Here is a 16,894-nt window from a genome sequence, read left to right as displayed (position 1 = left end):
TTAGTATTAAAATCACTTCACTTTCAAATACAGGCAACCTTCTTGATGTAACTTGGAGTGAAAAGACGTATCTATATTTGCAGAAGATAAACGATGGTCACTAATTCTTTAACCCTTCCTCCATTGAGAAGAAAACCTTATGGCCCCTTCCCTTGAGTTTGGGCAGGCGCTGTGCCTGTTGTGACCAATAAAGTGATGTCACGTCAGTTTTGGGGTCCATGTCTTAAGAAACTGGCAACTTTCACTTCCTGTCTCTTTGAACACTCTGGGAGCCCTGGGCCACCATACAAGACATCTCATTACTCTGAGACCACTGTGCTGAAGAGTCCACAGGGAGGCTCTTTGGTAGACATTCCCAGCTGAACCCAGTCTTCCAGCCACCACTGCCACCTGGTCACACATGTGAATGGAACTGCCTTGGACCCTCCAGATCAGCCCATCCACCAGCTGAATGAGTGACCTCAGTACCGCGTGGAGCTGGGCCCTGCCTGAATCCTTGATCCACAAAATCATGAAATAATAAAGTGGCTGATTTTAGCCATTACATTTTAAGCCAGTAAAGTCTTGGAGTGGTTTGCTAGTCATAAAGAACTGGACAATATTGTTGCATGAGGTTGGTGTGGACTACTATTTCACTGTGGGACCAAAGCACAGGTTATTTATTCACTCTCCTGACAATGGGCCTTGGGTTGTTCACACAGTTTGCTATTAGGAACATTTTTGTATGTATCTCTTGGTATAAAAATGTAAGAGTGTTCTTGAGTATATTTATAAAGATGCAGCTGTTGGGTTGCAGGATACATAGATAGCTAGTGGCTATCTATGGCTGCTTCCCACTAGCTATCTCTTTTATGTTTGGTAGTGTATATATGTCCATGCCATTCTCTCACTTAGTCCCAGCTTACCCTTCCCCCTCACCGTGTCCTCAAGGCCATTCTCTACGTCTGCATCTTTATTCCTGTCCTGCCCCTAGGTTATTCAGAACCACTTTTTTTCTTTAGATTCCATATATATGTGTTAGCATATGGTATTTGTTTTTCTCTTTCTGACTTACTTCACTCTGTATGACAGTCTCTAGGTCCATCCACCTCATTACAAATAACTCAATTTCATTTCTTTTTATGGCTGAGTAATATTCCATTGCATATATGTGCCACATCTTCTTTATCCATTCATCTGTTGATGGACACATAGGTTGCTTCCATGTCCTGGCTATTGTAAATGTAACGAACATTGTGGTACATGACTATTTTTGAATTATGGTTTTCTCAGGGTATATGCTCAGTAGTGGGATTGCTGGGTCATATGGTAGTTCTATTTTTAGATTTTTAAGGAACCTCCATACTATTCTCCATAGTGGCTGTATCAATTTACACCCCCACCAACAGTGCAAGAGTGTTCCCTTTTCTCCACACCCTCTCCAGCATTTATTGTTTGTAGATTTTTTGATGATGGCTATTCTGACAGGTGTGAGGTGATACCTCATTGTAGTTTTCATTTGCGTTTCTCTAATGATTAATGATGTTGAGCATTCGTTCATGTATTAGTTGGCAATCTGTATATCTTCTTTGGAGAAATCTCTATTTAGGTCTTCTGACCATTTTTGGATTGAGTTGTTTGTTTTTATGATATTGAGCTGCATGAGCTGCTTGTACACTTTGGAGATTAATCCTCTGTCAGTTGCTTCATTTGCAAATATTTTCTCCCATTCTGAGGGTTGTCTTTTCATCTTGTTTATGGTGTCTTTTGCTGTGCAAAAGCTTTGAAGTTTCTTTAGGTCCCATTTGTTTATTTTTGTTTTTATTTTCATTGCTCTAGGAGGTGGGTCAAAAAAGATCTTGCTGTGGTTTATGTCATAGAGTGTTTTGCCTATGGTTTCCTCTAAAAGTTTTACAGTGTCTGGCCTTACATTTAGTTCTTTAACCCATTATGAGTTTATTTTTGTGTATGGTGTTAGGGAGTCTTCTAATTTCATTCTTTCACATGTAGCTGTCCAGTTTTACCAGCATCACATATTGAAGAGGCTGTCTTTTCTCCATTGTATATTCTTAACTCCTTTATTAAAAATAAGGTGACCATATGTGTATGGGTTTATCTCTGGGCTTTCTATCCTGTTCCATTGATCTATATTTCTGTTTTAGTGCCAGAACCATACTGTCTTGATTACTGTAGCTTTGTAGTATAGTCTGAAGTCAGGGAGCCTGATTCCTTCAGCTCCATTTTTCTCTCTCAAGATTGCTTTGACTATTTGGGGTCTTTTGTGTTTCCATACAAATTGTGAAGTTTTTTGTTCTAGTTCTGTGAAAAAGACCATTGGTAGTTTGACAGGGACTGCATTGAATCAGTGGATTGCTTTGGGTGGTATAGTCATTTTCACAAGCTGATTCTTCCAATCAAAAACATGGTATATCTCTCCATCTGTTTGTATCATATTTAATTTCTTTCATCAGTGTCTTATAGTTTTCTGCATACAGGTCTTTTGTCTACTTAGGTAGGTGTCTTCCTAAGTATTTAATTTTTTTTGTTGCACTGGTAAATGGGAGTGTTTCCTTAATTTCTCTTTTGGATTTTTCATCATTTGTATATAGGAATGCAAGAGATTTCTGTTCATTAATTTTGTATCTTGCTACTTTACCAAATTCATTGATCAGCTCTGGTAGTTTTCTGGTAGCATCTTTAGGATTCTCTATGTATAGTATCATGTCATCTGCAAACAGTGACAGCTTTACTTCTTCTTTTCTGATTTGGATTCCTTTTATTTCTTTTTCTTCTCTGACTGCTGTGGCTAAAACTTCCAAAACTATGTTGAATAATAGTGGTGAGAGTGGGCAACCTTGTCTTTTTCCACACCTTAGTGGAAATGGTTTCAGTTTCTCACCATTGAGAATGATGTTGGCTGTGGGTTTGTCATATATGGCCTTTATTATGTTGAGGTAAGTTCCCTCTATGCCTACTTTCTGCAGGGTTATTTTTTTATCATAAATCGGTGTTGAATTTTTTCGAAAGCTTTTTCTGCATCTATTGAGATGATCATATGGTTTTTCTCCTTCAATTTGTTAATATGGTATATCACATTGATTGATTTGTGTATATTGAAGAATCCTTGCATTCCTAGGATAAACCCCACTTGATCATGGTGTATGATCCTTTTAATGTGCTGTTGGATTCTCTTTGCTAGTATTTTGTTGAGGATTTTTGCATCTATGTTCATCAGTGATATTGGCCTGTAGTTTTCTTTGTTTGTGACATCTTTGTCTGGTTTTGGCATCAGGTTGATGGTGGCCTCGTAGAATGAGTTTGGGAGTGTTCCTCCCTCTGCTATATTTTGGAAGATTTGAGAAGAATAGATGTTAGCTCTTCTCTAAATGTTTGATAGGACTCACCTGTGAAGCCATCTGGTCCTGGGCTATTGTTTGTTGGAAGATTATTAATCACAGTCTCAATTTCAGTGCTTGTGATTGGTCTGTTTATATTTTCTGTTTCTTCCTGGTTCAGTCTCAGAAGGTTGTGCTTTTCTAAGAATGTGTCTGTTTCTTCCAGGTTGTCCATTTTATTGGCATAGAGTTGCTTGTAGTAAACTCTCATGATCCTGTGTATTTCTGCAGTGTCCGTTGTTATTTCTCCTTTTTCATTTCTAATTCTGTTGATTAGAGTCTTCTCCCCTTTTTCCTTGTTAAGTCTGGCTAATTGTTTATCAATTTTGTTTATCATCTCAGAGAACCAGCTTTTAGTTTTATTGATCTTTTCTATTGTTTCCTGCATTTCTTTTTCAATTTTTTCTGACCTGATCTTTATGATTTCTTTCCTTCTGCTAACTTTGGGGGTTTTTTGTTCTTCTTTCTCTAATTGCTTTAGGTGTAAGGTTAGGTTGTTTATTTGAGATGTTTCTTGTTTCTTGAGGTAGGATTGTATTGCTATAAACTTCCCTCTTAGAACTTCTTTTGCTGCATTGCATAGGTTTTGGGTCATTGTGTTTTCATTGTCATTTGTTTCTAGGTATTTTTTGATTCCTTCTTTGATTTCTTCAGTGATCTCTTGGTTGTTATGTAGTGTATTCCTTAGCCTCCATGTTTGTATTTTTTACAGATATTTTCCCCTGCAACTGATATCTAGTATCATAGCATTGTGGTCAGAAAAGTTACTTGATACAATTTAAATTTTCTTAAATTTACCAAGGCTTGATTTGTGACCCAAGATATGATCTATCCTGGAGAATGTTCCATGGACACTTGAGAAGAACGTGTATTCTGTTGTTTTTGGATGGAATGTCCTATAAATATCAATTAAGTCCATCTTGTTTAATGTGTCATTGAAAACTTCTGTTTCCTTTTTTATTTTCATTTTGGATGATCCGTCCATTGGTGAAAGTGGGGTGTTAAAGTCCCCTACTATGATTGTGTTACTGTTGATTTCCCCTTTTATGGTTGTTGACATTTGCCTTATATATTGAGGTTCTCCTATGTTGGGTGCATAAATATTTACAATTGTTATATCTTCTTCTTGGATTGATCCCTTTATCATTATGTAGTGTCCTTCTTTGTCTCTTGTAATAGTCTTTATTTTAAAGTCTGTTTTGTCTGATATGAGAATTGCTACTCCAGCTTTCTTTTGATTTCCATTTGCATGGAATAACTTTTTGCATCCCCTCACTTTCAGTCTGTATGTGGCCCTAGGTCTGAAGTGGGTCTCTTGTAGACTACATATATACAGGTCTTGTTTTTGTATCCATTCAGCCAGTCTCTGTCTTTTGGTGGGAACATTTAATCCATTTACATTTAAGGTAATTATCGATATGTATGTTTCTATTACCATTTTCTTAATTGTTTTGGGTTTGTTATTATAAGTCTTTTCCTTCTCCCTGTGTTTCCTGCCTAGAGAAGTTCCTTGAACATTTGTTGTAATACTGGTTTGGTGGTGCTGAATTCTCTTAGCTTTTGCTTGTCTGCAAGGTTTTAATTTCTCCGTCGAATCTGCATGAGATCCTTTCTGGTTAGAGTAATCTTGGTGGTAGATTTTTCCATTTCATCACTTTAAATATGTCCTTCCACTCCCTTCTGGCTTGCAGAGTTTCTGCTGAAACATCAGCTGTTATCCTTATGGGGATTCCCTTGTATGTTATTTGTTGTTTTTCCCTTGCCACTTTTAACATTTTTTCTTTGTATTTAATTTTTGATAGTTTGATTAATATGTGTCTTGGTGTGTTTCTCCTTGGATTTATCCTGTATGGGACTCTCTGTGCTTCCTGGACTTGATTAACTATTTCCTTTACCATATTAGGGAAGTTTTCAACCATATTCTCTTCAAATATTTTCTCTGTCCCTTTCTTTTTCTCTTCTTCTGGGACCCCTGTAATTCAAATGTTGGTGCAGAGGTCTCTAAGACTGTCCTCAATTCTTTTCATTCTTTTTTCATTATTCTGCTCTGCAGTAGTTATTTCCACTATTTTATATTCTAGGTCACTTTTCCATTCTTCTGCCTCAGTTATTCTGCTATTGATTCCTTCTAGAGAATTTAAAATTTCATTTATTGTGTTGTTCATCATTGTTTGTTTTCTCTTAGTTCTTCTAGGTCCTTGTTAAATGTTTCTTGAATTTTCTCCATTCTATTTCCAAGATTTTGGATCATCTTCACTATCATTACTCTGAATTCTTTTTCAGGTAGACTGCCTATTTCCTCTTCAGTTGTTTGGTCTGGTGGGTTTTTACCTTGCTTCTTCATCTGCTGTGTGTTTCTCTGTCTTCTCATTTTGCTTAACTTACTGTGTTTGGGGTCTCCTTTTCCAAGGCTGAAGATTTGTACTTCCTGTTGTTTTTGGTGTCTGCCCCCAGTGGCTAAGGTTGGTTCAGTGGGTTTTGTAGACTTCCTAGTGGAGGGGACTAGTGCCTGTGTTCTGGTGGATGAGGCTGGATCTTGTCTTTCTGGTGGGCAGGACTGCATCTGGTGGTGTGTTTTGGGGTGTCTGTGACCTTATTCTGATTTTAGGCAGCATCTCTGCCAGTGGGTGGGGTTGTGTTCCTGTCTTGCCCATTGTTTGGCATAAGGTGTCCAGCATTGTATCTTGCTGGTCATTGGGTGGATCTGGGTCATGGCATTGAGATGGAGATCTCTGGGAAAGCTTTCGCCGTTTGATATTATGTGGAGCTGGGAGGTCTCTGGTGGACCAATGTCCTGAACATGGCTCTCCCACATCAGAGGCACAGGCCTGACACCCAGGCAGAGCACCAAGACCCTGTCAGCCACACTGCCAGCTATGTGGGGAGTTTCTTGCCTTTGGGAAGTCTGAGATCTTCTTCCAGCGTTCAGTAGGTGTTCTGTAGGGGTTGTTCCACATGCAGGTGTGTTTCTGATGTATTTGTGGGGAAGAAGGTGATCTCCATGTCTTACTCCTCCGCCATCTTGAAGGTCTCCTTGGTATTTTGGTTTTAACTACGTTAAGATCATAAATAAACTGGGGAGAACTGACATCTCTACAATATTAAATCTTTTAATCCAGGAGCATAGTATTAACTTAGGTAATTTTTAAGCCTTTCAAGGTTTTATAATCTTCCTAATACGAGCTTCTGATTTTCCACCTGATAAACTAAATATTTGAGAGTCATTTCCAATGATCACTATTGCCTGGTTCTACATATTCCACTATTTGAACTAAATATTGAATTATGCTATCACCACTGTTCATATTTTATTCACACCCTTGTCATGTGACACTTTTCAATCATGTTGGGCACATTCTGTTGTTGGTGTCTTGCGTTCATGTTCATTTCAGAGAAATTATGATACCACCAACATAACTTTAGTGTTCTTAAAATCCTGGACCCTGGAGACAGCTAAGATGAGCTTAAAGGGATCATGAACTGTCAGTAGCCTTTGAGAAAGTTTTATTGGTTGTCGTGTATTACATGATTGCCTTAAGTTGGTAGTATACTTTTCTTTTATTATTTTTAATTGTGGTAAAATACACATAACATAAAAGGTACCATCTTAATTATTTTTAAGTGCACAGTTCACTAGTGTTAAGTATATTCACATTGTTAGTCAGAACTTCTTCATTTTGCAAAACTGAAACTCTATACCCACTAAATAATAACTCCCCATTTCCCCCTCTCCCCAGACCCTGGAGGCCACCATTCTATGTTCTATATCTATGAGTTTGACTATTTTAGATACCACATGTAAATGGAATTATACAACATTTGTCCTTTTGTGACTGGGTTATTTCATTTAGCATATGTCTTCCAGGTTCATCTGTCTTGTAGCCTGTGTTAGATTTGCTTCCTTTTTAAGGCTGAATAATATTCCATTGTGTGGATATACCACACTTTTTTTATCCATTCATCCATCAGTGGACACTTGGGTTGATTCCACCTTTTAGCTATTATGAGTAAAGCTTCTGTGAAAATGGGTGAATTTCTGTTTAACTAATAACACAGAATTAATTTTGAAAACTCTAAAGTCTATAGTGTGAAGGCTAGTTTCCTCTCAGCACTTGCCTGCAGCAAATGGTGATCCATTTTTTTGAGGTTGAAGTGCCCCTCAAATGCTTTCTTGAGGCAGATGAATTTGAGAAAAGCAAGAAGACATGAGGGCCAGCTAACAATCTCTTTTAAGGTAAATATAACTACAGTAGAAGCACTCTCCTCCAATGCGACCAACTCCTCCAGTAGTTGATGAATTAACAAAAAGATCTACATCAGTATGGAGGTTCTTTAAAAAACTAAAAATAGAGCTACCATATACTCCATCAATCCCACTCCTGGGCATATATCCAGAGAAAAACATGATTCAAAAGGTTACATGCACCACAGGGTTCGTTGGAGCAGTGTTTACAATAGCCAAGACATGGAAGCAACGTAAATGACAGAGGAATGGATATAGAAGATGTGGTACATATATACAATGGAGTATTACTCAGCCATAAAAAAGAACAAAATAATGTCATTTGCAGCAACATGGATGGGCCAAGAGATTATCATACTAAGTGCAGTATGTCAGAAAGACAAATATCACATGATATCACTTATATGTGGAATCTAAAAAAATGATGCAGGTGAACTTATTTACAAAACAGAAATAGACTCACAGACACAGAAAACAAACTTTTGGTTACCAAGGGGGAAAGTGAAGGGAGGGATAAATTAGGAATTGGGGATTAACAGATGCAGACTACTATATATAAAATAGATAAACAACAAGGACCTACTGTATAGCACAGGGAACTATATTAATATCTTGTAATAACCTATAATGGAAAAGAATCTGAAAAATAATACATATTATATATATAACTGAATCACTTTGTTGTACACCTGAAACTAACACAACATTGTAAATCATCTATACTTCAATTTTAAAGGAAAAGAAGTTGCTTTACACTGGTGATGTTTTAAACAAACAAACAAATGAACAAAGATCTATATCAAATATTTTAACCTAAAACACAAAATGGACGTTGCTTTGCTGATCTCTTGGTACAGGGTAAGGCCTTCTTTTTGAGGTTGAATCAGTTGATTGGAGTTCTGTGTGATTTCTTGAGTAAACCACATTCGTAATTCATTATAAACAGTATCCGGTTTTGGTTACTTAAGTGGAGAAGAATGTAGACAGATGCTAACTAATCTGAGTGCCAAATCCTTCCAGATTGTCACAATTTCTTCCTTTTATTTTGATAAGTATCTTTCGCATAGATAGCACTAAAAAAAAAAAAAAAAAGTAACTCATCTATATCTAGTCTTTCCAAAGCTTTCCACTTAGACTCCATAGAAACTTTTTACCCTAATGTGTCATTGGTGTATATATATATATATATATATATATATATATATATATAAAATTTGTGAGTAACAAAATTGGATGTTTGCAAACAACCAACTTACATCAGCCAAGGATGCTTCTAGCTGAAGGGGTCAGACACACCGTGGTGTCCAGAAGAGCTATCTCACCACAGAGAGGTCCCAGGTGCTCCCAACACTGGTAGGGCATGTTGCAGCAGGAATGGAGAACAGGGGCAATGGGGTGAACTGGTTAAGTGGAGGTCAGTTATGAACAAGTCTGTTATGTCTGAATAAAAGTGTAAACATTTAACTATCTCAAAGCACTACCCTTGATTCACAAAATAAAAAGACAAAGTAATATTTAAAGAAATAGAAAAGCTAAGTACATCTTCTTGATTTTGATCAATGATTAGCTCACGTTAGATTTTGTTTCCTGAGTCTGAAGCTTTTTAGTGCCTCTCCAACTTTAATGGTCATGTGAATCACCTGGGATGTTTTAATATGCACATTCAGATTTAACAGGCCTGGGATGGGCCTGAGAGGCTGCAGGTCCACCCTCCACACCTTGAAGAGGGAGCCTATTAGCGCCTAGTGGGGGCTGATGGACATCCAGCACTCAGAAGGGAGGCCTTATCAGATATTTTATTTTTGTTTTTTACCAGCTTTATTGAGATATAAGTCACAGACCCTGCGATTCACCCATTTTATGTACAACTCAATGGTGTTAGTGTATTCAGAGTTATGCAACCATCAGCATCATCAGTTTTAGAATATTTTCATCATCCCAAAGAACTCCCCCTATAAATTAGTGGGCACTTTCCTCCCCGACTCCTTAATCCCCAGGCAACCACCAATCTACTTTTTGTCTCTATAGATTTGCCCATTCTGAACATTTTAAACAAATACAGTCATACAATAGGTAATCTTTTGTGTCTGGCTTCTTTCACTTAGCATAATATTTTCAAGGCTCATGCATGTTGTAATATGTATTAGTACTTCATTCCTTCTTATTGCCCAATAATATTCCATTGTGTAGATATACAAACATTTTGTTTAACCATTTATCAGTCATTTGGAGTTTTTTCCAGGTTTAGGCTGTTATGAAGAATGCTGCTATGAACATTCACGTTCAAGTATTTGTGTGGACATATTTCAGTTCTCTTGAAATATCTATGAATGGAATGCAGGGTCATATGGTAACTCTTGGCTTAATATTTTGACGAGCTGCCAAACTGCTTTCCTAAGTGGCTGCACCATTTTTACATTCTCACCAGCAATGTATGAGGACCCCAATTTCTCCACTTCCCCACCAACATTTGTTATCTGTCTTTTTTTTTTTTTTTTGAGGTACGCGGGCCTCTCACTGTTGTGGCCTCTCCCGTTGCGGAGCACAAGCTCCGGACGCGCAGGCTCTGCGGCCATGGCTCACGGGCCCAGCTGCTCCGCGGCATGTGGGATCTTCCCGGACCGGGGCACGAACCCGTGTCCCCTGCATTGGCAGGCGGACTCTCAACCACTGCGCCACCAGGGAAGCCCATATCTGTCTTTTTTATTATACTTTTTGAGAGGATTTGAAGTGATATCTTTTTGTGGTTTTAATTTGCATTTCCCTAATGACTAATGAGACCTTTTTAAATGTCTTTTCATGTGCTTATTGGCCATTTGTATATCTTCTTTGGAGAAATGTGTCTATTCAGATCTTTGGCCCATTTTAAAATTCTGTTGTCTTTTCATTACTAAGTTGTAAGAGTTCTTTATGTGTTCTGGATGCAAATCCCTTATCAGATACATGATTTACCAATATTTTCCTCTAGTCTGTGGGTTGGCGTTTTATTTCCTGTTGGTATCAGTTGAAGCAGAAAAGTATTTAATTTTGATGAAGCCCAATATATTTTCTCTTTTGTTGCTTTACTATTAGAATCATATCTAAGAAGATTTTGCCTAACCCAAGGTCACAAAGATTTACTCCTATGTTTTCTTCAAAGAGTTTTGTACTTCTAGCTCTTACATTTAGGTCTATGATTATTTTGAGTTAATTTTTGTATATGGTGTAAGTAAGGGGACATCCAGTTGTCTCTGTGCAGCTTGTTGAAAAGGTTCTTTCCCCATAGAACTGTCTTGGCACTCTTGCCAAAAATCAATTGACAAAAAAAAAAAAAATAATAATAATAAAAGTGAGGGTTTATTTCTAGACTCTCAATTGTATTCCATTTATCTATATGTCTATCCTTATGCCAGTATCATACTGTCTTGCTTACTGTAGCTCAGTACTAAGTTTTAAAATTGGGAAGTGTGAGTCCTCCATTTTGTGTTTCTTTCTCAAGATTGTTTGAACTATTCTGGGTCCCTTGCAATTCTATGTGGATTTGGGGATTGCTGACTTAAAAAAATTGCACAATGTGAGAGTTGTGAGTTAAGTTTTCTTTGGGGAAAAATGAGGACTATAGCCCAGGAGACAGCATTTCAGATAGCTCTGACAGACTGCTCCAGAGAGGTAGGGGGAAGGTCAGTATATACGTGATTTTTGTGAAGGGGGGAGTACATGCAATCAAGCACATATTTTGCAGAAGGTTTCTGCTAGTCATGAGATGCAGACGTCGTCATGAAAGAATTTAGTGCTTTTCTAGATATGAGGAGGTGCAAGAATCGGGCTCATAAAATCAGCTCCTGAAATAGCTAACTATCTGAATACCTGTTCTGCCAGTTTTTCCAGAGCACAGAGGGCCTCATTTCTGCTCTCCACCGTGAACTCCCTTCAGGGGGTGTTGAAGGTCAGCAGCTGCCGCAGCACCTGATTTAATCCTTGTAGAGGTAGATGGCAAGTGCCCATGGCAAGTGCCAATTTGTAGTTGACAGGATCAACTTATTGATTTCTGCCCAAAGTCAGCTGGGGTTTTGACAGGCATTGCATCAAATCTATAGATTTATTTGAAGAGTATTGCCAAACTAACAAGGTCAAACCTTCCCATCCGTGAACATGGGATATCTTTCTATTTATTTAGGTCTTCTTTAACTTCTCTCAACAGAGTTTTGTAATTTGCAGAGTATAAGTTTTGTATTTGTTTTGTTGCATTTATCCTTAACTATTTTATTCTTTTTGATGCAATTGTAAATGAAATTTTCTTAATTTCATTTTAGTATTGAAACAGATTTTGTATAGAATACATACTAATTGGATTTTGTATATTAATCTGTAGTCTGCAACCTTGCTGAATTTGTTTATTAATTCTAATAGCTTATTACTGTATTTCTTAGGATTTTCTATATGTAAGATTATGTCATCTTCAAAAAGAGATCATTTGGTCTCTTCCTTTCCAATTGGAAGCCTTTTATTTCTTTTATTTATTTATCTATTCATTTACCTAATTGCCCTTTCACCACATTTTTAGAGCTGTCATTATTACCTTGATGGGTTAAGTCTTTGACAGTCCAGTCATTACACATTTGGAATCCTGAACCAAGCTCTGGGCTCCTGGGCTGAGCAGAGCTTTTCTTTTAATAAGCTGACTGGGAGGGTCAGCTTTTCTCCCAAGCTCTGCTAATTACTACCTCAGTGAAGGAGCCGTCTGAGGTTAGTTTCCTTCGCGGTCGAAGCCACAGATCTCACACCTCTGGAGTCTCAAAGGCACACATACTCTGGATTTCCCTTGCAGTGATGGTCTCCCCATCCATGTTACCGCCTTCAGCCACCTCAGTCCTCTTTATCGATACTCTTTGCCAATCCCTGCCATTCAAAAGTTTGCCAAGGACCAAGCTCCTTTCCTCCGAATATCTGCTACATTTTCCTCCGAACATTTGCACACTTTTTAAAGTAGGGAAAAGTAGGTATATTCCCACTGTGAACTCACAGGAAAAATGTGTCATCAGAGAGCTGCTGATGCAACAGTCTCAGTAATGTGTGTGAACACACATATGCATCTGATTTTCCATCTGACAGAGGCAGAAACCCTCCATAGCCGTGATGGGAAGGATTGGGGAGTATCACTGCTCCCATTTCGCTTCTGCAAAGGGCCGACTTCTGTGCCGTGTACAGGGCTGGACTGCAGCCCCGGTCAGGAGGACGCCTCCCCAGGGAGTGGACCGCAGCCTGGAGCCAGCGTTTCTGGGCCCTGAGGGCAGCGCGTGCCCTCAGAGCTGTGCTGCCCTCGGGAGGAAAGCTCAGAGCAGAACCAAGGGGCCGCCTGGAATTCGCTGCTTGGGAATCCCTCCTGCAGAGCGGCGGAATAAACCAAGGGTGGTGACTTTTCCGGCTCTGACGAATGTTGGGCTGAGCAGGGGCTCCTGCGTATTCGGTTCTCTTGCCTAATGGCATTCAGATTAGTTTGTCTAGGCGCCAGCACGCAGTGCGTCGCGGTCTGGGTGAAACCCGGTCACCCGCGCCTTCCCATCTTCACGGCCGAGATCCTGGTCAGTCAGTGGGGAGGAATGAACACTGGGTCAGTGGCTACATTTGTTTTCCTGGTAAAGTCTTTGCAGCTAAACTGAACACCTTGCACTCTCGACCGACAGCGTGGTCAGCTTTTCAATTCAATTTGTACACATGCGATATTTCTAGCACTTGGAGAACAACTGTTCAGAAGAAAAGGACTTTCACTTCGGTCATCACCTCATGTCCCAGGCCTGGAGAGGTTGACCCTTCTTCCGTAGGGGTGGTGATCCTCTGTTCTCCATTAAAGTCCAGGAGTAAAACCATACATGTTCGTGTTAGGGAACCGTCGCGGGAAACCGCCTGCCTTGGCCAGGAACACTAACAACTGCTTGCCTGAGTTGTCTCACAACAGGTCTCCATAAAGAACACGGTGCTGCCTCTGAAAACTAACAGGGAGAATTTGGGAGGGGCCAAAAGGAGGAGAGAGGAGATGCCAGCCCCTGTGTCCTGCTCACCTCCCAGAGTCCTTCACGTTGGAATCCATCTTGGCTGAGAGTTGCTCCAGGAAGGACCCTGAGTCAGACCAAATATGGGCCAAGCAAGATGACTGGCCAGAGACAACCCGGAAAGTAACCCCATCACCATAAGACCCGAGGCTGCGAGCCACGTGGCAGAGCAGTTCTTCTGAGGTCCCTCACCCTGCTGCTCTCTGCCCAGCCAACCCTTCCCAATAGTCTTTTGCTTTGTCAGTACTTGGGCCTCAGACAATTCATTTCCGAGTGTTGGACAAGAGCCCACTCTTGGGCCCCTTCCTGCAACAGCTGGACGAACTAAGTCACACCCCTGAGTTCAGTGCTGTCCAATAGGGACTTTCTGCAGTGATGGGACTTTCTGCACCTTAACACCGTTGCCACTAGACACCGGTGGTTATTGAGTACTTACAATGTGGCTAGGACTCCTGAGGAACTGAATTTCTAATTTGAACTATTATTCAAAGAGCCACATGTGACAGTTGGCTGCAGTATCAGTGCAGCTCTATATAGAATACATAGATTTGCAGCAACATGGACGGACCTGGAGATTATCATATTAAGTGAAGTAAGTTAGACAGACAAATGTATGATATCGCTTATATGTGGAATCTAAAAAATATATATGCAAAAGAACTTATTTACAAAACAGAAACAGACTCACAGACTTAGAGAACGAATTTATGGTTACCAGGGGGGAAGGGGGAGGGGGAGGGACAGATTGGGAGTTTGGGATTGACATGTACACACTGCTATATTTAAAATAGATAACTGACAGGGCTTATTGTAGCACAGGGAACTCTACTCAATATTCTGTAATAACCTAAATGGGAAAAGAATTTGAAAAAGGAATAGATACATGTATATGTATAACTGAATCACTTTGCTGTACACCTGAAACTAACACAATATTGTTAATCAACTCTATTCTAATACAAAATAAAAAATTTTTAAAAAAAGGATACATAGAAACACAGACACCAAAGGACTCCCACATTAGAGACACATCTGCTTCTGGGACAGTAAATCCTCTAAATAAATTAAAGTTGTTTTTTTTTTTTTTTTTGCTTATGAGGAGGAAGAAGGTAAATTACCTTTAAAATTTTTACCCACCAGGCAAAGGTCTCATTGTAAAGAAAAAAGTTGGAGTGTTTAAAAGAGAAATCTGAGGATTCTTTTTTCTAAAACTAGGATGTTATTAAACAAAATTTTAACACCAAAATAAAAGGGCTTTTATTATTTGGAAATAATAAGAGGAACTATAGTTGTAAATGGCATGAGTTTGGGTTAATCTTATAGTCTCTTCCTGCTAATGGAGCCTTCTTTTATTTGTCAAGAAAGTTCTGGCAAATCAGAAAGCCGTGTACAATGAGTGGTAAAACTCTGCTCCAATAACAAGGATATGTTAGTTTGGCTGTGGCACTGGTTCTTAGTCCGGGAGGCACATTAAAATCACCTGGGTTTTGTTTACTACTACACTCGTACCTGCACCCCATCTCCAGACATTCTGATTTAATTTTAACTGGCCCAGGCTGGGGCCAGACTAAACTTCCTAGGGAGTCTACTCACTAATCACTCATCCAGCTAATTACCACTATGTGATTCTAAGATGGAGCCAAGGCTGAGAACCACTGATTTATAAGGTGAAGCTGAGGATCTGGTCACCCTAATCTGCTAATGCTATTAATTCAAGTGAGACACAGACTTTCAAACTTGTTGTTTAAATAAAACTGCAATGAAATCCCGAATTTTCTTTTACCTCCCTGCATGTGGGTGGAGAAGGACGATAATCCTCTTTCTGCTTAGCATGTGAAACTCACACGTGTTTAGAAAACAGCGATGTCAGTCTTAATAGAATTACTACGAAGGAACAAATTATTCAGTGAGATAATCAGTATTTGGGGGCTAAAGTTTATTTCCAAGACAATTTCTGAAATCCCAGGATCATAACAGATTGGTTTTTGCTAGAAGTTAATATTTGCAAGGATAGTTTATGATGCAGAAGAGCATCTACTTTTCTCCAGCTTCCAGAAAAGAGAGCATGCTTCTCTCCCCATTTTGATGTCTTTCACCGGCCCTTAGAAGAGCCTGAAGTTTTCAAAGCTAAGTGCTTGAATTCCATCAGTGAGCCAGGAGAGGTGGAAAAATGCAAGCTGAGAAAATAAAAACTTAAAATACAGATTTTAAAAAGGGCAGAGGGGGAATTAACAAATGGAGTATGGGACTTGCAATGCTTTGCAATTGCAATGTACCCCTATTAGCTTACACAGGTCTGATCAGCGGCCCCATTTTGCTGTGGAGTTCGCAGCCTCTCTAAGGAAGAGCCATGTTTGTGTCTCTTTTCCGATCTTGGACTTCTCAACCAGAAAGGTTCAGGATGTCTCTGACTAGATTAAAAACAAAAAAATCTGTATCAATGAGATGTCACAGCCCCCTCTAGAAAAGCCTACTTCCATGGTTGCTTCCTCTTAAAACTGGACTCATCTTGGGAACCTTCTTACACTGTTGGTGGGAATGTAAATTGGTGCAGCCACTATGAGGAACAGTATGGAGGTTCCTTAAAAAACTGAAAATAGAACTACCATATGACCCAGCAATCCCACTCCTGGGCATATATTCGGAAAAGAAGAAAACTCTAATTCGAAAAGATACATGCACCTCAATGTTCACTGTAGCACTATTTACAATAGCCAAGACACGGAAGCAACCTAAATGTCCATTGACATATGAATGGATAAAGAAGATACGGTATAGATATACAATGGAATATTAGCCGTAAAAAAGAATGAAATAATGCCATTTGCAGCAACATGGATGGACCTAGAGATTATCATACCAAGTGAAGTAAGTCAGACAGAGAAAGACAAATATCATACGATAGTACTTATATATGGGATCTAAAAAAAAGTGATACAAGGACTTCCCTGGCGGTCCAGTGCTTAAGACTCTGCACTTCCAATGCAAGGGATGTGGGCTCGATCCCTTGTCAGGGAACTAAAATCCCACATGCTGTGCAGTGTGGCCAAAAAAGTATAAAAAAATAAAAACTAAAATAATAAAAAAATGATACAAATGAACTTATTTACAAAAGACTCACAGACATAGAAACAAAGTTACAGTTACCAAAGAGGAAAGGGGAGGGATGGGATAAATTTGGAATTTGAGATGAACAGATACAGACAACTATATATAAGATAGATAAACAACAAGGACCTACTGTATAG

This window comes from Phocoena phocoena, chromosome 1, assembly GCF_963924675.1.
Source record: "Phocoena phocoena chromosome 1, mPhoPho1.1, whole genome shotgun sequence".
Lineage (NCBI taxonomy): Eukaryota > Metazoa > Chordata > Mammalia > Artiodactyla > Phocoenidae > Phocoena > Phocoena phocoena.
The sequence above is the reverse complement of the archived record's forward strand: the minus strand, read 5'-3'. Positions refer to the sequence as shown.